Source organism: Meleagris gallopavo, chromosome 8 (assembly GCF_905368555.1).
Source record: "Meleagris gallopavo chromosome 8, MGAL_WU_HG_1.1, whole genome shotgun sequence".
Classification (NCBI taxonomy): Eukaryota; Metazoa; Chordata; class Aves; order Galliformes; family Phasianidae; genus Meleagris; species Meleagris gallopavo.
This window is the reverse complement of record NC_139411.1, coordinates 24,709,536-24,730,389: the sequence shown is the minus strand read 5'-3', so window position 1 is coordinate 24,730,389 and position 20,854 is coordinate 24,709,536. Positions and strand designations below refer to the sequence as shown.

The following is a 20,854-nucleotide window of genomic DNA, read 5'->3' as shown; positions in this document are numbered from 1 at the left end:
TTGGGCTCCTCTGCTCTCAGCCAGATTTTTGCTGCTTGGCGCAAATCCTTGGCCTCCTTCTCAGCTTTTAGCATGAGGAACCTGGTGATGTTTTGAAATTATGGTCAGATCATTATGAATTCCTTTTTGTATAGATAGTACTAAAATATATCCCAGTCACTCCATTTAGAATTAACATGAATGTTGTAAGCACCATGCTGTGAGGTTCCGATCTAGTTAATTGAGACAAGGTTTTATGGGCTCATCAGCATTTTTTTTTTAATTAGTTAATTGACAGGGGGATACCTGTCATCTCCATTTTGAAGGACCTTCCCCTTTCTTCCCAACTCAGCTAGCCTCTCTCACATAGTTGCGGTGACAGAAGTTGCCAGGGAGGAACTCCAGTCTTTTCATACTGATTGAATTGAGTCTGACACTGGTTTAAAGAGAGCTATTTACTAAGAAAAAGCTTCTGATATAAAAAGTCACCCAGCAAGCATTGGTTTCCTCTTCTTTTCACACAAGAATGTTTCATCTCTATATATATCAATACATTATTATTAGAAGTAACAGTTTTTATTGTACATGTTCTTAGACATATACATGTGTATAGTTCTTTCTGCCCACTGTGGTAGTATGGACTGTTAATGCTTTGGTCTGATTTACCTGCTGAGTGTCTCTCTGTAAAACTGCTTGCAGGGAGCTGTGGGGAAATGTTTTGCTGCTGTCCTGCCCAAATTGCCCTGAGTTGTGTTGTGTTGGGGAAATCATGTTCCCACTTTGCTGCTGTGTACTCTGACAGTGCTGTGCTGTTCATGCTGTGGTAGCATCCCTCACAATGCTAAATGAAGCTGGGCTTAGCAGGAGCCGGATGCGCCAGCAAGCTCATCCAGGCTCAGTTGAAGCAGTGGTGTTGGTTCAGTAGGAGCTCAACGCTGCACTGACCCAATGACTCTGCACGGAGCTTTTGGGCACTCAGCTGTGAAGGAGCTGGGAGTGGGAGGGGGTTAGGATGAAGTGATTCCCAGAGTGTGCAATGTGTGAAACCCTGCCTGCACAGAGTGGCAGGGGATCCCATGGTGCTGTGTGCACGGTGCTGTGTGACCCTGGTGCCCTGGCGTCACTCCAGCAGCAGTGGCTGCCAGATTTCTCCCTGTTTTCCCACCGTGCCAGGTGGATGCAACACACCTCCTCTCATTTTCATTCTGATATGCTCTGCAAGCGCTGCTGTTAAACAGCTTGTGCCTTTTGCCCAGGCAGAGGGGCACTATGGAGATGATCATAGTTTGTAGCATCTGTGTGAGTAAAGGAAAAAGCCAAAACAAAACCCTAAAAATCTGAGCTCCCTTTAGATGGGAAAGCTGTAAAATAAAAGCACTGTCTCCATTAAGGTTTGTTTTAATTGTAATGTACCTGATTCTGCCATTAAGGTTTGTTTTAATTGTAATGTACCTGATTCTGCCAACCTCTGTCTGTTTCCTCGTATCCTTATTTTGGTCTGGATACAAATTGCAGTGCTTCTGATGGAGGGAAAGGGACCTCTGGGAGGACTCCTGGTAGCTGTAAGGAACAGTGTTTGCAGATTCTCTGTGTCTGGGCAATGATTTCACGTTGTGTGTGTATATCATTCTGTTCAGATGCTGGGTTGTGCTTAGCCACAGGCACAACAAGAGTAATAAGTAGTGGTATCAGTCATCCAGATATAAGTACACCAACATAAACATTCTTACAGGGGGGATCCTGTGGGGCCCATCAATGATTCTGGGTACTCCTCAGATAGCTTACCCCGCAGCACAGAATCCATATTACACTTGACAGCAGCAACAGGACCAGCTGTGCAGCCTTGTGGGGAAAGTACATGTCCACACAGCCATATCCACACAGACTTGAGGCAAGAACCCAGGTCACATCTACAGGGATGTGCTTTACATACACCCTGCTTCCTCCTGCTTATTGTGGCTTCCCCAGCAGCAGAATCAGTCCGTGCTCTAGAGAGGAGAGTACAGGTGTAGGGAAGCTGGATTGTCAGATGACTGATGAGGATGAAACAGGAGTGTATCCAGTGTTGCATGAAAATGCAGATGGTCCTCAGGCTCTCTCTGACTGCCGTGGAGGTGAGCGAGGCCACGCAGGCCATCTGGCATGGTCTGGCATCTACACAATCCAGAGCTGTTTCTGTCTGCAACACAGAGAGGAGCGGCTGCAGCTAAATTGGGTGCTGGAAATGGTCTCCGGCTTGTACCAAGTCCCAGACTGTCTGGGAATGGTCCAAGAAGGTGTTAACTGGCCCAATGCTTTGTTTCTTTGCATTCATACATCCAGAGTCTTTCTACTGGCCTCCATGAAAGTTGAAGTATTAGATCCTCTCAGCTAAATCTCTTCCTTAAACCCTGGCTATAAGACACACAAGTGAGATCTCCTGGCTATTTGCACCTCTGGGGAGTTTCATCAATAGTGTGGAAGTTGGCAGGTTTCCTAGCCTGCAGAAATATCGGACATGCTTCCTGATGTGGTATATGCAAACACTGTAGATTTGAATTCCCCATAGCTCCCTCAATGCTATGCTACAGAGTAGGAGAAAACAGGCAGCAGAGATTTGTGCATAGAGATAAGAGATTTGATTTTAACGGAGAGAAGCAACACTCAAGGAAATATCCAATATGAGTGTTTGGGATAGAATGCTTCTCAGAGTTTTTGAGAAACCAAGGCTGCCTTGGTTTCTCAGTCTATTTATAAGGCAACCCACTGTTGCCTTGCTCTGGGCAGAGTCTGATGTCCTGGGCTGGACACTGGTGTAGATCTCAAACTGTTTGGCAGAGAATATGAACAGGTGTCTAGCTCATGGATTGACTTTTACATGGTCACCCAGCACTTACATCTTCTGTAGCCTGGGATATCTGGTCCAAACTTCTGTGATTTATGTGGCTGGAGGGATAGAGCTGAGCTTTTCTTGGGTCTTCCAAGCTGAAGGTCCTCAGCAGAACGATGGAGATGAAATCTGGACCAGATGCAAAGCAACCTGGCTAGATAATTTTTTATATTCCATCCACAGTAGAAAATCAATATGACTGATGGGTCCAGTGCAGTATGAAGCCTGCAAGGTCATCATGGCTGTTGTCGTGTGGTTACACTAGACAACAAGGGAAGAGATAAGTCTCTTATGGGAGAGCTTTTAGACAAACTGAGACTCTTCATTAGGTATTACTTGCATGTTTTTATTTGCTGCTACTGATAACACAAACTGAACTCAGATAAGACAGAATAACAATATACCTATGTATTTCAAATACACTTTATTTCTTCCTAGGTAAAGTAATAGTGGATAATCTGTGGTTGGGTTTTCATTTGGAGCATTCAAACCTATCTTATACATTAAGAACTTAAGGAGAGGTTCAAGGCTGTAGTGGGCTCTACATGCTACCTTAAACTCATCAAAAAACATCACAAAAAAAATGGAGTTTCCTTCCTTCCTATTGCTCTCCTCTATTCAGGATAGTTGTTTCTTATGCTTTTTGGAAACTTCTGTCTGATTTCTGATCTAATATTGCCATCAGGAAATCTATTTATTTATTTATCTATTTATTTATTGGTTTGTCTATATGCCTTTTAATTAAAGTTGTTTTCCCTATTTGGCACTTACACCTCCCTGGAATTATTTTACAGGCAGTGCTCGTATTCCCTTTCAACCTCTGGTTTGCTAAATCAAGCAAGCACTGCTCCTTCTGTATCTGCATGTAAGACAGATTGTGGAAAATGAACTGTGAATTTCTAGGAGTTGGGATCCCAAGAGCTTGAATTTGAATCAGGCGCTTGCTTTTGATGAACAGAATTCCATGTGGATGATAATGAATGTATTCACTTTTAACACTGAGACAGCAAAGGACAGTAAAGGCATGGCAAAAGTGTCTAAAATTGCCAATGTTATTCTGCTTTGACCAGAATGAAGAATCAATCAAAATGTCACTTCTCACTCTGAGACGCCTTCGCTCAGATGCTGCATTCATACGACTGGCTGTAGTTAGTACTCTCTGTCCTTCCTTCTGGCAGAGCTGTGACTCCAGTGTAATATTTTCAGAGGTGGGTAAAGAACTGCCAGCATCGTCCCATCGGTGACAATGCAATAGTCCACTGCTCCCTTCCTTCCACCGTGGTTGCATTACTATAAAAAAGGGGTTTTAAGGAGATGAATGTGAGTGTGGAGCTCAGAGTGGTGAGACCCATGGTGAGGAATGACCCTGTTGTCAGTTGCTTTGCATTTAGATTGGTTCCTAAGGTGTGGGAAAGAGGTCCCCAGAAAAGATTCATTTTAAGTTGGATGTTTGCATTAAAATGCTTTAGTACATGTAAAATGTCTTGCTTATATATTACAACAATACATTATGGTATTAATAGAATAATGCACCAGATGCTGAGAGGGTTTCAGGCTAATCTCTTGCTGAAGCTAATGAGACTGTATTTAGGAAAGGATGAACAAAAGTGAGAAAACAAAACTGGGATTTAAACTGGAAATAATCAGGTCAAATTAAAGTATTACTGAAAGTACCATGCTTCAAATTGTGCTACTCCGCTGATCGTAAAATACTTGATATCCATTCTTTATATGAATCTTCCTTTAAAAAGAACAACAACAACAACAACTAAGAAAAATGCTGGAAAATTTCAGTATAACTTTGAATTAGGACCTTATTTTTTAAGGTTTTTTCTTTGTTTTTGTTTCAGATCAGGAAAAAATCTAATACCCACAGTGTTTCTTTCTTCTTTGTTGCATTCCATCTGTGGGTATACTTCTTGACTATATAAAATGTAGGCTTTTCATATACAGAATCTGAAATAGGATATGTGGGAAATTATTAAGAACAGCCATGCATTGAGAGAAAGAAGTGGGTGAAAGAGAATCGTTGAGAATGAGAAGAAAGGCTTCTCGTTGTATGAAGCTGGCTTCTGTAAAAGTGTCTGAGCGATGGAGAGGAGCTTCCACTCAGACTGACAAGTGGGATATGCAAATCCCATCAGGAGGGGAGATTAAGGAGAATTATGGAAGAGCTCTGACAGTTGCAGCTAGCATTTCCGCAATATCAAGAGGCTATAAACCATATAAAGCAATGAGGCTATAGTTTTCAATTTTCCTAATGCTGTACTTTATAATAGAAAAAGATTTTCTCCCCTTCCTCCTGTCTTCATATAAGTGTTTTTTATTTCTCTGACCTGGAAATCATGGCGAGGTCTGTTCTGGAGAGGGTGTGGAGCTTTCTGACCCATTCTGCTGTGGTACAGCTGCACATATGGAGGGCTCCAAGATTAGCACTGGCCTTGGGCAGTCTTGCCTCCACTGACCGTTCTTGTTACAGCAATGCAAGAGTTGTGTGCAGAGCTCCAGTGAGATATGTGAAGTGCCATTTGAGATGCTCTGGCCTCACTGCTACTACACAGTACAAGTGTCCTTTGGGCCCTGCATCTTCTCCAGTGCCCAGGTCTGGCAGTGGTTGAGCAACTCAAACTATAATATTTACCTATATTCTGACAACTGATATTTTCTTAAAATCTGCTCATACTGAATCTCGATCACTTAGATTCAAGTTTTCATTTCATAGGAGGAGAAAGACAATCAGACTGACACAACACACTGACTTCTCTCTTTTTTTTCATATCTGGTCAGCAAACTAAAAAATCAGCGACTCCCAGAGCTCTAATTGACATTTCTGTGTTAAATTAAAATGTGCCTTGATTCCAATTCAAATGGCAGCATTGGGTGATAGACTAATTATTTTGGAATTTGCAGTGAATATAAAAGTTGATGCAGTAAAATGATTTTTGTGCCATTTGCATCTTTTTTTAGCTCTCTGTCTTAAGTCAAACAACAGTTAATGCGGGAGCCCTTAATCTCTAATTCTCAGTGCTGGTAACACAATAGGACTTTTACTTAGTACTGCACTTTCTCTCCCTGGGGAGCATAAAAGAAAAGTACTTTGAGAAGGAACAGGATATTTTAGGATATGTCCTAAAATGTAATTCCTTTCTTTCAGAGGCTCTACAAGAACTTTAACCTCATGACATGTCTCTAAATAGAGGAATGATGTTGTCCCATGGTAATGCACTAGGACTCAAAGCTGCCTCTAGGACTCAAGGCTGAGAAAAGAATGGAGATTTAGGTGAGCAGGGAGAAAGAGGGGGAAAATTAGACCTATTTCTGCTACTATGGATGGATGTCAGTGCTCCAAACCCAGCTCTGTGAGCAGCTTGTGCTGGGGCAGGGTCTTTGTTCATGTGCTGAGGTGAGGTGCACTGCTACGCCAATGTAAGGCTGGGGTTTGGAGAGGGCAGTTGGAATGCATTCATCAAAGTGGTTTATAGCCTGCTACCAGGAATATGTGTCTGATGCCGTGTGTATCATTTCTTGGTGCTCGTCATAGCTTAAGAGCCCATCTGCAGTTTTCCATGCTTTGTGCGGATATATTAAATCAAAAGACGAACAAAAAGATGGAAGGAGATGATTTGCAGTGGTCATTTCAAAGCAAACATTTTCCCAAGGCAGGAGAAGTCTGAGCTTTTTGGGTGGAAAGTGAACAGCTGTACACGGGAAGGAGGCTCATGATCCCTTACGGCACTGGGTCTCAACTCAGTGCTGCTGCTCACATCTTATTTGTATTATGTCACCTCAGCTGGTGATTACTGAAAGCCGACAGTGCCATGAGCTCTTGCAGACCATTTACATTCAGCCCTTCAGCAGGAAGCGAAAGGCAATTTAGAAAATCTCAGGCTATTTAGATAACTCAACAGAGATATCCCATTTCTTTCCCCAAATATTTCTCTTCCACCCACTTTCTCACCTCCCCCGCCACATTTAAGGTTAAGAAAATAATTTGAGAGACATATTTTATAGAACAAATTTCCTCATAAATTGTTCCTGTTCAATATGAGGTATTGTCAGGTGCATTTTTTTTTTTTTTAATTTTCTGGGTGTGTGGGGGGGTGAAGTATTCACAAAGTTCTGGATTCAGAAAGCAGTTGAAATTCCACAGTAATGTGGGACTGGACCCCATTTAATCACTTAGAATAGACTTTGTGTGGAGAACTTGTATTTTGCATCCAAAGTGCATTTTCAGCAGCTGAAAGAGGTCATATGGTCCCTGTATGTTTGTGAGACTGGATCAGTATAAACCTTCAGGAACAGCTTCACCGTCCCCCGCCCTGACTGAGAGTGTTGCCAATACATCTCACAGAATTCTGCAAACAGACCAAACAGAAGTGAATTCTGGGGAATCCTCAAATTAATATTCATGGCCTTGATTTCTGAAGAATTTACCTATGCGTAAGTGTGAATACTTACTGTGAAAATCAAGCTTTATGTGCCAGACAATGCAAACTGAAAAGTTAATTTGCTTTCTGTAGAGTTGTACTTCATGTTTCCCAGAAAAAAATGACTTTGCAAAGATGAAAAGCTTTAAATTAATTATTATTGGGGGAATAAGATTGGAATTATTATTGGGGGAAAAAAAATCAAATTATGGGAATCTGTAAATCCAAGTTAGAGCTTACCTTCTTTATGTGAAATGATAGATTTGTTTTCTGGGAGAGGCTAAGTAGGTAAATAAAGATACATCAACAAACCAGCAGATGCATTAACCTTAATACCAGAACACACTAATCTGTGGTGAAATGTTACTGATCAGAGGATAATTATTTCCTGAGTGTTTTTGGTGGGGTGAGGATCACACCTTGCACTGAACCTCCTCTGATTCATTTGTGTGCGTGTTTCCTCATCCCTGTAAACTCATTAAGGGGGACAGAGCCTGGGCTGGAGAATATAGATCTGAATTTAGCTTAGATCTGCTAATCTAGAATACAGACGAGCTGCTGAAGTTCAGTAATAACCACTTAGAGGAGATTTAGATTGTAAGATGAGAAAATATTTTTTTTTTACCAAAGACAGTGAGACACTGGCATAGGGTGACCAGAGAGATGGTGGTGGTGGTGTTCTGTCCTTAGAGACACTGAGGTTAGGCTAGATGGAGCTCTGAGCATGTGATGGAGCTGTAGGTGTCCCTGTTCAGTGCAGGGGAGTTGGACCAGATGGCCTTTAAGTTCCCTCCCAACTCAAACAATTCAATTACTCTATGATGATTCTATGATTCTGCAGTTCTACTTAGGCTACTGTAACCCAAAGAAGCCTTGATGCAGATCTGCAGTCTTTGTGCTGGTACTGCTGGTTCTTCTTTTATCTTCATTCAAATGACAAAGGATCGTTCAGTTGTGCAGTTCCTGGAAAACAAAGTCAAACAAAACAAAACATTCTCCAATTCATCTTTTGTATGTAAAACTCTCACCTTCCATTTTATTTTCAATTTTCTCTAAGTTGACTTTTAGCCTTTCTTTTTTCTTCAGAAACTTTAAGAAACTGCTCATCCTTTCCCAAGTAACTTATATTAAAGTCACTCAGTGGAATAAATGCCATTGATTCCAAGTGTCTCTAACCACAGGCTGTGCCCATGGCTTTGGTGGTGGGATGGAAGGAGTCAGAGCACAGATACCTATGGCAGTTGTAGCATGGGGCGCAGCTTTGCGTTAAAGTATTGTGGGCTGGAGTCCAGCTGCCTTTTCCTCCTCCATAAAAACTCGAGATTCTGAAATCCCTGTTATTTTCATCACACTGCAGGCTGGATCTACTGGAGAGGCTCAGCAGCTCCTGTGCCTTCCTCTCCCATAGGAACATGAGCTCTTCATTTTCCACCCTGCCAGCCCCAACACGTTCCATCCTCCTCCTCCTCCTCCCACCCATCCTCAGCCCTGCCAGTTGGTGCTGTTGCCTGGCGACCTGCCTGCAATGGGCAGCTCGAAGGAAAGCAATGATTAAACAACCTGAACTGCCATCTGAAAGCGGTGATCGTTATTGTAATGTGACAAGTGGTGACAGCTGAGACAGCAACACATTCAGAGTGCAATTCCTTATAAAAAATATTGAAAAAAATAAACAGATGATGGAAGTGCTGCACACACCTGTGTGTGTAGGTATGCAAGTGCTGATGCTTCCCCTTGATGTAGAAGGGCCAGGAAAGGCATGAGCTTCTTTTTAAACAAAAAAGTGAGCATCACCCCAATAATTGTCATGACTAACAGGGCAGCTCACAAGCCAACACAGCTTGCACTGATACTGTCAAACATCTCTGCTACTCTGAGGTAGCAATTAAATGGGATGCTGCAGCTATAAGCAAGGAGTGGTTGTGCACAGCACTGCTGCCCTCTGAGCAGCTGCAGAGAGCCATCAGCCCCACGCTGACTGCCAGCTGGAATATCCTATGTGCAGACAGCAGTGCACTGAAGCTGGGAACAGCATGTAGTGGTCTTGCTGTGTCCACCTGCCGTGTCTCCTCCTGCCTTCCTGATGGATGAGATTAGGATAGGCTCAAGGGTGAGCTCAGCACGGAAAGGAGATGGTTGTGGCTGTAGGACCACAGAGGTCAGTTTTGGGATTGTGCATTACATCTTCCAGCGTCAACTGGGATGATCCTGCCTCCTTAGCCTTCCTTAAAATCCAAGTGATGCTAAATGATAAGATTTTATTTAGCTTTGTTGTAGTTTCAGAGAAAATCTAAGATTTCACCTAGTTTGACTTGTCCCATACCCTGTGTTGTCTCTCTGTCAGTGTTGCCTGTAATTTTACAACCTGTTAGCGAAGACATCTCTGGTTGGCAAAGAAAATAGTTTTCTCTTTAATTTATATAATCTGACAGCGTTTTCTGGTATAGATGGATGAAAGGTGTTATAAAATTGTGTTGTCAAGGCTGGTGAGCAGGGACTGGGTCAGCTAGGTTTGCCTAGAGGACCAGTTTCACATTCAAATGCCACCACTTTTTTGGAGAAACACAGTCTGCAAGCATTCATGCAAAAGGAAATTGAAAAGATGACCAGATGTACCCTAAGGAGTGGGTAAACCAGGACACTAAGATGAAGGAAATGATGAGTGCTAGTTGGAAAACTTTAAAAAGCTCCTCTCATGAACTTAGAGAATGAAAATGCTTTTGGGGAATAGTGCTTGGAACAAGCCAGCTCTGCAACCACTTGATAGGAGAGCTCTGTTGATTTAGTCATTAAAGTTCCTGCAGTCTCTTCATTTTCCTTATCTTTCATTATCCTTTGCTAGAAAACTTTCCTAGAATTTATATTGTTCTCTTCTTTCCCCAGCTTCCTTTGACTTTGGTCCTTTTAATGCAGCTAAGTATTATCTGGGATTGCCCTGAACCAAAATTACAATAAAATACTGAGATAACTTAGGAGCTGCTGGACAGGACCTCGGGACCACAGCTGAAATCTGAAAAAAAATCAGCATCTGCACACCACAGAGATGTGGGATAGTTTTGCTATCATTTGTCTGAAGCCCTGAAGTAGTGGATTGACTCTCTTCTCTTGTATAGCTGTCTTTGTCACCATGGTGTCACTATCCAGGATCCACTGTACTGTTAATCCTTGTGTCTCTGATTTTCCTGTCCACACATTATATAGATACTCACAAACTTCAGTGGAGCAAGTATTCATGTTGATTATTTATCGGAGCTATGTGTGGATTTAAAGAGAAGAAATGAATGTTCCTGGTGCTCCCCACTCGCTTCTCAGTCTTCCCTTTGCTTCAACACACGTTATAACTGATACCATTGTTTCTGTTCTCCTGTCCTGACCGGGCACTGGTATTTCTCAGCCTTTCTCAGGGAAATGGCACTGTCTTGATAAGTCAATTACATTTGCATTTTTGCTACAAAGAATAGCAGTGGGAGCGAGGTTCAGCTTCAGTGCAGATAAACATCACTGTTCTCTGAAAGTGGATTTATCCAAAAGTATTCTTACGTTTCTTTGAATTTTTTTAAGTGATGTTAAGTGTAGTAGTAACTATTTCCAGGAAATGTTTTTGCTCTGAACTATCTGCCTGTGCTTTGATGGCAGCACAGGTTTTCTTCAGTGCTATTCAAGTTCTTAAGGCAGATCTATAAATGACACACTTGAGGGATGACTTTAAAGGAAAATAACAAAACCCCAAACTACTTTACCCCAAATGTCCTTCCTCAAAGAGCTGAAAAATCACCTGTGCTCCTGTTAAGCTGAAAGAGAAAAAAACATGCACGCACATACACAAAAAGAAGAGAATTTAATGTCAGCTATGTTGCTCTGTCTTTTCCATATCTTCATTATGTCTGACACCATCTCAGAATAAAACCGAGGATGAATGTTGAATCTGTATCTGTGCTCCTTTCCTACTTGTGTATATTGAGATTCACTTGGATGAAGCCAAGAGTTCCTTTTGTGGCAAGCAGGAGAATCCATCTCTATTCCTTTGTAATGCTGAATTATTGAACTACCAAGTAGAAGGAGTGCTTTCTGAGCAATCTGGTGTTTAACAAGGTGGATTTTGGTGAGTAACAAACCTTTGTGAGCAAGTGGAAGCCTTGAGAAATCTTATGAGGAGCAGAGAATATAGTACAAAGGAAATAGCATTTCGTTATGAAATGTTACTCAGGAAACCTGTATTTAATCTTCTCTGGAGAGAGTTTTTGTTTAAATAAGAACATACTATATCATTAAACAGGTGGAGTTCTTTGCTGGAGAGAGTTCAGAGAAAAAGGTCCTTATATTGTGGGATTGTAGAATCACAGGAGTTGGAAGGGACCTTTGGAGATCATTGAGTACAACTCTCTGCTAAAGCAGGTTCCCTACAGTAGGTTATACAGGAAAGTGTCCAGGTGGATTTTGAGTATCTGCAGAGAAGGAGAACCTACAACCTCACTGGGCAGACTGTTTCAGTGCCCTCATGTTTGCATGAAACTTCCTGTATTCCAGTTTGTGCCCATTGCCCCTTGTTCTGTTGCTGGGCACCATCAAAAAGAGGCTGGCCCTATCCACTTGACTCCTGCCTAGTAGATATTTATAGGCATTCATAAGATCCCCCCCAACTCTTCTCCAGGCTGAACAGTTCCAGGTCTCTCAGCCCTTCCTCACATGGGAGATGCTCCAGGCCCTACATCATTTTTGTGGTCTTCTGCTCGAGAGTCCAGAAGTTTCCTGTCTTTCTTGGACTAAGGACCTCAGGCCTAGACACAGAACTGAAATTGTATGATGAATGTCTGTACTTGGGTGATATGATGTAAATTAGCCTTTAATCTATTAGTAAATTTCTCCTTCTAATAAGCTACTCAGATGATCCAGAAATACAAACAATCAGTATAATAAACAATGGAAAATGAATGCAGTAGCCTCAGTCCATCATAATAAGGTATCTTGTCTGACTTGATGGGTTGTGAATAAGGTGAATCTTTGGAATCACACTGAATAGAGCACTCCCTGTCTGCAAGGATCACCTGAGCTAAGGAGTCAGACAGTGTCCCGGAAAACAATACAAAACAATTAATTGAGTTTTCTCACAACTAATCAGCTACTTTGAGGAAAAATTAGGCAATTTTCCAACAAATTTTGGGGTGGCAACCCACTTCTGTCAAGATTTGGAGTCTTAGATGAGAGTCTTTGGTGATTGCACTCCCCCCCTCCTCCCACACCTTTTCTGATGTCTGTCAGCTGTGAGGAGCCATGAGAAGAGGTGAAGATAAATGGTCTATCACCTCTGGAGATGATTTTCTGTAGACCTTACAGCAGGCTCTATTCTTTCATTCTCAGACGGTCATTAAGGTTGGTTGTTGAGTCAACGAGTTGCTTGCACGGTCATTAAGGAAGGTTCCATTCTGTGTAAGGCTCAGACATACGAACAAAAGAAGACAGGCAGATGATGTACCTTCATGTTTTGAATTCATGTGTTGAATTTACAAAGGACAGATGATGTTAGTAAAGCGAAACCACCACTGAAACATATATGACATTAAACAAGAGCATTAGAGCTACTTGGGGAAAGAATGTTGACAGAAGAATTTTTCAGATAACTTCTAGAGGGTATGCCATCTTCAAGTGACATTTGCAACACTAAAATATCAACAGAATTGTGTGCATTATGATAGTGTCAAAAACTGTAGTGAGAAATGTTCCTAGTTGACTTGTGCTTTGGCACTAAGATTATGAGAAGATATTAATGCTATGTCATAGATACAGCATTTATACTGAGTCTATCACATGGAGCGTATGGCCTGGGAAGTGTAAAAGTTCATTGCTTCTCTTTCCTCTTCAATCTTCCATTCCAGGACATGAGAACATGTATTCTCTTTTCCTCTTGGGGAGATTTTCTTTCTGGCTATCTTTTTTTTTGGTGTCACATGGTAGGTGTCTCTAAAGAATTTTTGCTGGTAGTACCAAGTTCTCTGGGCAGTGAGGCTATGGCATTCAGGTGAATAGGCATGTAGTCTCAAAGGCAATACAGTATTTTCTTGTCTGCACCAGTTACTGCAAGAATTTCATCACTGAAACTCCTAGAGTGGCAGGAAACTCATCTCTACATATCTTTCACTTCTAAATATGTTTTATTTAATGTTGAATATTTTGACGTTATCAAAAGGAATTGTTTTAATGCTAATGATTATCAGCTAAAAAAGTATTTATTGCTATTCATTGTCATGGGAAATTTCATTGTACATTCTTTCATGTTCGAGACAGAAACCAAACAGCACTGTCTGAATCCCTCACAGGTTCTCACTGGCTACTGTACAGAGTGGCTACTTCACAGAGTGAAGGTAACTCAAATAGCATTATATCTTCTTGTTCCTGAAACAGACTCAGCTTTACTAATGATAGCTATGTGGAAAGTCAGAAATGTAGCACCTCAGCCATTTCCTAACTAGCTGAAAACTCAAGGGGAGAATTGGTGGCAAGTGGAACACCTGAAAACCCAGAGGTGTTTTTCACTCTTCTGACCACTTTCAGTTCCAAGCAGACTGACAGATGAGATCCTAAGGAATGTGGCTTGTACCCAGGCAGAAGCTCTCCTAAGGGTGCTTATCAACGTCATTATCTTTCCATACAGAATTGAGAGATGTCCTGATAAGTGCCAATCCTCTACAATGTTTCTTTTACAGCACTGAAATGCTGTAAAGTCAAATTATCTGACTCCTCTCAAAGACCAACAGTGTCACAGCTGTGATGAAGGAGGGAGAAATGGTTACAAGGAATGCATTGGATGGATGTACATAAAAGTCATGTAACTTGATGACAGTTGTGCAGGAGATAGACTAGATGACTGGTTCTTCCTTAAACGTGAGAAGAGGAAACAAGAAGCAGCAGGAATACAAGGCTTACAAACATACGTGATATGCGATTTCTCAATCCAGCCTTGTAAAGTTGGTCATGCATTTGGAGTGCTGTGAGAGGCAGGAGAACACAGGTATAAGTTGGCCACTGAAGGGCAGGGGATGCAAGTGGCTGTAATTGCCTGCCTTCCCAGGTGGAAGGAATTAGTGATTAAGGAGAAAGAAGAGAGAAGTATAAGAATGGGAGGAGGAGAGGGTTTATTTTATGAAACTTCATGAAATTGTAATGCAGTTGATCTGTAGTTGTCATTACTAAGCTTAAAAAGCCCAACGTGACTGCAATTAAAGAGTTAAATACCCATAGCAACTAAGAAAAACACTGAATCTGAAGTGAGGAGGTGTTAAGTAAGGTGTGTGTTCTAAGCAGGTAGGAAGTTTATTTGTTGTGGGAAGGGCTAACTGGAGAGTGAGAGAAGGCTTGGTAAAATTTTGAGTTAGGTTGGGAAAGCAGTGTGCTAAAACGTTGCTTGGAAAGCCTAAGGAATTGAGCAGCACAGTGAATCTGGTGATAGAGTAGAAAAGCATGAAAGTCAGGTTTGTGGGATGACGTCCTTCAAGAAGTTGTGGGGGAACTGTTAGGTCACAGCCTGAACCAGTGATTGAACACCTGGTGAAGGGCCATCGCCAACCCTGAAAGCACAGGTGCAAGCAATTCACCTCTGCAAAAAGAAGGGGTGGAGCCAGGGTCCATTTCTCCCTAGCCTCATTTTAGGGCTGGCAGCTGAGAGGGAAGTATCTCTACTTGGGCACTGCCTTCCATGTGAGTTTCTAGTGAGCTCTGATCTTCAGAAAGAGGTAAGTTATTCCTTCTTTGTTACCCAGTTGTAACTAATATCCTTCTTTGGTGACCCAAAAACTGGTCAAAGACAATTGTATCTGTTACCTGTACTTACAGGTGTAAAATGGGAGAAACAAGACAGTCTGTGAACTGGGGTAATGTAATGTGACTTTTAAGAGAGGATTTAGGAATCATCTGAAAAGAGACTTCAAGGGTGAAAGACTTCTTAGCTAGCGAAGATACTGGCACTTTCTTTTTTCAGAATGATGAATCTGAACTTCTGAGAAAGACTGTTGGCTTTCTGGTAGGGATTTTGAACTTAAATGATATGGAAGCACTAGCTAATAATAGAGGCAAAAAATTGGAAAAGAGCTAAGTTAAAAGTCAGTAAGCCCATTTACTCACTAGTGAGTCCTGTGTTGCTTGTGAGAAAGTTCGAAAGAAGACTGGCTCTGTGTTCCTGACTTGAAGGAGATTGGCAGATACTAATACAGCCAAAATTGTTGCTTGAGAGTTCCTATAATTGGGGGTGGGGTGGGGAAGGAACATATACGGATTAATGTACTTGTCCTTGTGGTGACCTTTTCTGCATATGCTACACAACATGTTCTCAGTGCCTTAAAATGAAAGCTGTCTCTTGCTCGGCCACCACCTGTGGAGGATTGGTGCAAGCCGGTCAGCAAGTTATCAGGTGCACCTGGATTAATGGTGTTTCAACACTGAGAGTTGTAGCTCTAATTTGTGAACAGGGCCCTCTTGTTCACAGACATAATTACAGAAATTAGTGTGAAGATTTTTTTTGTCAAAAGATGTGTATTTTGTTTTCTTTCTCTGAATTTAGGTGAGAGTGGCCTTGCTATTTATAGGTCTATAGCTGGAAAACTACTATCTGTGCTCAGAAAGAAGTGAAGTCAGTGCTACAGAATTACAAAAGGCTGTAGCCTGGCAACCAAGTTTTTTTTTTTTTTTTTTTTTTTTGTGGAAGAATGTTATAAACAAAATCAGAGGCCTTTGGTCCCTCCTGTATCTTGGTGATAAAAGTTACTATGGACAATGGATTCAGTGCGTTTTTGCCTTTTGAGGATTCAGCCTTAGAAGTGAACTCTCCTGTTGTAATAATTTAATTGAAGCAGAATATTTACAGCCCAAGTTGGACTGGAGGCTCAGACCCCAGGCACAATAGGTTGTAACTACTCAGTTAATGAGTGGCAATGTCATAAATGCTCTTGGCTTGCAGCAAACCTGAAGTGACTGTATTTGCTCTAGCTTGTGCTGATACCTATAAATGATTTCCTCCCAAGATGGAGCCCCCATGTGGACAGTTGTGACAGACCAGCTAATGTGTGGCAACTTCTTTAGCTGTACTGAGTAATATGGGAGGGAATTTATTTAAATCATCAGACTTTTTAAAGTCGGTGCTTTGATGTGTCTGCCCATAGAAGCTTGCATTAAGATATTGGTTCTTTTTTTTTTTTTAAGCTGGTATTGGCAGCCTTTAGCAAAAAGCTTATTGTAAATGGCTTGTATCTTATAAAAGGCATAAGGAGGCAACTTGCAGCTGATACAAAGCAGCATCTTACCTAAAAGGGACTGGAAATCTCTACATAAAAAAAATCGTGGCCCTCTTATCAACCACCGATTCCCTCTGCTTTCTCTGAGAGGTGGTTTCTTCCACTCCCATTGACTTCTTTTCTCCCATTCATCTGTGTAACTTTTCTAACTTGTGCAACTGAAATACAGCTTGGCTTGTTTCCCTTGAAGATCTGCCAATAACCACATTAACCCACAAGTATCTTCTTTCTAGCCAGTGTTTTGACAGGAGACCTTCTGTCTTCGTACTGCATATTCCCTTCTGTAAAATAGTGGGCAGACCTCACACTACTGTTTGTAGTTCTGCTTAGGTTTTCAAATAGGAATTTTGAGGTTAAAAGGTTGTATCATTATTTGGAATTTCTGACTGATCTCTGTTGTATGAGGTATGAAAATGGATCTATGCTTAGATGGACTGCTTTTTTTTCTTTGTGGATCTTTGCTGAGGATTTAGGTTGCTCTGGTTTAATGTAATCTTCGTAATGTGCTTGTGTGAGTTAAAAGGCAGCTAGCATGGTCACTTTCATTGGTGGATGATAACAGACAGCTGAGAGCTTCCAAGCTGCTCCTTCTACCTGCTACAACAGCACCACCTATCATGGTGCCAAAAGGCATCACAAGCTCACACATAAGAAAATGATAAATATCTCCCCCTCAGAAGGTGAAGGAGATGAAGCTGCCAGTCTAGCACGGTTAAGGCACAGCGGTTGCATGAGCCAAGGTATCATGCACTCAGTGGTATGGCTACTTCAGATACCTCAGTTGTAATAATAATTTGTCATCTTATAGTTGATCTACTGGGAGAGCTTGTACGTGCGTAGCATAGCTCTATACAACAGCAGGGAGTATTAGCTGCTCTTTCAGAATAAATTCTTGGGCGACTTAGAAGCCATTTTCAGAAACAAATTGATTTGGGTTTTGTTATTTATTTTATGGGCTTTGAGTCTTCAGGCTTTCCACTATTCTTAGCCTTTGGAAAGACGAGTATAAATTTGGCTTTAATCTTTTGTGATAAAAGGACTGCCTTGGTGGAAGTCTGAGATGTTATTTTGTGGTGCCTCTTCATTGAGGTGCCCAGCTTTCTAGTAGTTATCATTAGAAACTGACTTTCTGAAGATAAGTGCTGACCATTCTCCTGTGTTTTAATCCAACTGAATATTCTGGACTTCTTATATTAATCTCAAGTGTTTCTTTTGAGTAGAAAAACACAATAAATGTGGAGAGGATGCTTATTCGTAGGTCAGTCATGCTGTCATCAAGAAACGCTTTAGCAATCTATTATGCAAAGGTGGGATATCAAGAGAATGATGCAGAAGTCTTGACAAGAATCTTTCAGTTGGTGAATCTGGTGCTGCTAAATAGCAGTTCTCCTGATTGGTGTATAAGCAAAACTCAGATTTGTTCATCTAGCTACAGCTATCTGCAACCTATCACTGGCACCAATCTGTTCCTTCATACCGAAGGTAAATTACAGTCAGGATGAAATATTTTTCTAATTAAAAAATGTTAATTGATCTCTCTCTACCTTCTCCCCAGTGAATAATGCAGTTGAATTATCTTTAGAATTTGCACAGAACCTTTGATAACAATGGAGTTATTTGTATACAACCTTTTTTTTTTATTCCATGAAGTCCTATTGTTGTGTTGATTGTGCTCTGAAGTCATAGCAAGCTTCCCTCTATTGCTATTTGCTATTTATTTCAGTCCCAACACACAGCTCCTAAATTCTTGTTAAAGTTGTTTCTGTAAACTCAGACACTCTCACATGAAATACATGAGGCAGTTATGGTTCCATTCATTTGCTTGTATCTGTTTGCTGTATCTAGAGAGCTATTGTTATGCATGGAGAACTGGAAAATAATAACACTAATAAAAAACAATAATTCTCCCAGGGTCTGCTGTCAATAGCAACAGTCTGAAGAGAGCTCAAGCATGGAGAGAGAGGGATGTGTTTTGGATGTGAAAGGAGATGCAGAGCAGCACCAGAAGGATCTGCTCAATCTATGAAACCAGGTGCTTGTGTGGTGTGAATGGGGTCATTCAGTTCTGCCCCATCCCTTTTCAATAGGGGTGTACCACTTCTCAGTGAAATGTGATGCTGAGCACTCCTCTGAAGGAGTGCTAAATTCTGTGGGAGCTCCTCCTCCACATGGCTCCCATGTCTTTCTCTCCTTTCTCTAGGAAACTTTTCTTACTTTCACTTGAAGCAGCTGAGTTCTTATCACTCAGTCTTAAAGTGGAGCTGGAACAAGAGTTCAAGAGCACAGAGAGAAGTTTGAGAGAACTCTGGTGTGTGTGAAGGGGTTTTTCTAGAGCTGCTGAAGGGTTCCTTGTAATGTTGAGAACTGTCTGTGGATTAAGCTGTCTACAGTAGGATGTTATCGCCTTCTTTATGCTATCCAGATACCACAGATTTGACTGGCTTCCAAGAGCTGATTTTTTTTTTTTCCCCAAGAAAGAAAATAATTTTTTTTTTAAATTGTTACTTACCTTGAATTATCAATGGCTACGGACTTTGCCTTGTAGGAATTAGGCTTGTCTAGGCCAAGTGATTGATCACTCAGGAAGGTTTTCTTTCTTTTCCAGTGTAGGTGAGTAAAAATGTACAGAATCCCAGATTCAGTGAAAAGTCTGGTTATTTAAAGCCACTATCTCTGTGTTGGCCTCTTCTGAAAAATGAATGTGGAAGAGCTGGGCAGGTGGGATTAGTTTTTTTTCTGATAAAAACAGATTAATTTTAACACTGGCTAATAATTGCATCCATTTTTTTCTTGGTAAATGAACCATAAGACACATTGTCAGAAGTGAGCCTTTTGTAATGACTGTGGTTAATATTTCAGAGCTATTTTCTCTGTGGATCAGAGCTTAGATTCAAGCATGTGAAAATCAGCAGTATATGTTCTACATTAGCTTGATTTCTATTCATTTGCAGTTCAAGAGTATTCTTCCCTTCCCTCATACTAATTTCAGAATACTTACGAGGTTTGGTCTGTACAATGGGGGATTTGCATCCAATTTCATCCCCAGGTATATGCATATTTACTTTTTATTTCTGCCTACAGTGCAGCTCTCTCAGAGGTAGGGCAGTTTGTAGTTGTGTGTCCAGGCTGAGGCTTGGAAAGTCTCAGTAATCTGCTCTGCTGTAGAGCTCCTGTGTGTTCCCCAGAAAATCCTTGTGCCTCACAGTGACTCAGTTTCCTGAATTATAGCATTTGTATTTAGATCTTAGTCCTGCTTCACATGGGAGTGTTGAATCTAAATCTCTTCAAAACCTGTTTTACTTAAACAATAAAAAGACATTAACGGAGAGGGAGAACTTCTTGTGCTCAATGACAGAGCACATTCTATTTATGTGTAGTTCTTAAGTCTCATTTTAGTTGTTGCTTATACTCCCTGGGTTTTTGTCTTCTGAACATGATAGTTTTCTTGAACAGAGCTTAGCAAGAAAAACTAATTTTAATTAATGGAACTGTCAATTGGATTAAATAAGGAGCAATTTCTGCAGGCAGTGTTTCCATGAAGCTCCCACTGTCTTGAGCTGGTGCTCTTACTTTCTAGTGCAAGCAAGAGATGAGGAACAGAAGGGAAGGAGAGGCTGCATCGGATTTATGGGGTGGCGGAGGGTGCCATGCAGTGGTGCCCTTGTGCCGATGAGGCCACTGAAGTCCCACAGCCTGAGCATCTCCTGTGGGGAACAGAGGAGCTCACTGCATTTCCACATATGCGTTTCTCTTTAGACCTGGATCTTGTGGAGTGCTTAAGGATGGATTTTTTTTCTTGCTAAAAGGCAGCTGGTTAGGTTTCACAGATACCTTGGTGTGGCACTACAGGAATTTGTATGTGCTCTGACTGTGTGGGTTTACTGGACTTAGTTTTTTATTTTGTATTTGTTATGCATTGCACAGTTCATTGAATTTTCATTTCCCTCATCCAATCTTTGGAGCATCAGTGTGAGCTATGAAATGATGAATGTGTTCATATAAGCTGGAGAAGACTCAGGGTCTGTGTATTTCAAGATCGTATCCCTTTCTTACACAGGCACTGGGAAAAGGATGGCTTTTGTCCCATGATGTCTCCAGTCAAGGTGACTGTTGCCCAAACCCCTCTGGTACTGTCCACTGGTGCTGCTTTACCTGGAAAGAATGCAAGTGTCTAAATGCATCTAGATTTTGTGCTTCACAGGGATGTGTTCTACCTACATCTTGCTCTGCTTTCCTGGAAGAAAATACTACGTTTCAGACTGTGGTACTTCTGCTGTTTAAAAACCTCATCTGTGTGA

General features: G+C 41.3%; 1 protein-coding gene across 2 annotated transcripts in view; it reads left to right on the top strand.

Annotated features, from left to right (window-relative positions):
* The window catches only part of LOC100544091 (VPS10 domain-containing receptor SorCS1), a 271,928-nt gene that overhangs the window by 1,939 nt on the left and 249,135 nt on the right, over positions 1-20,854 (top strand). The gene's annotated exons all lie outside the window — the stretch shown is intronic.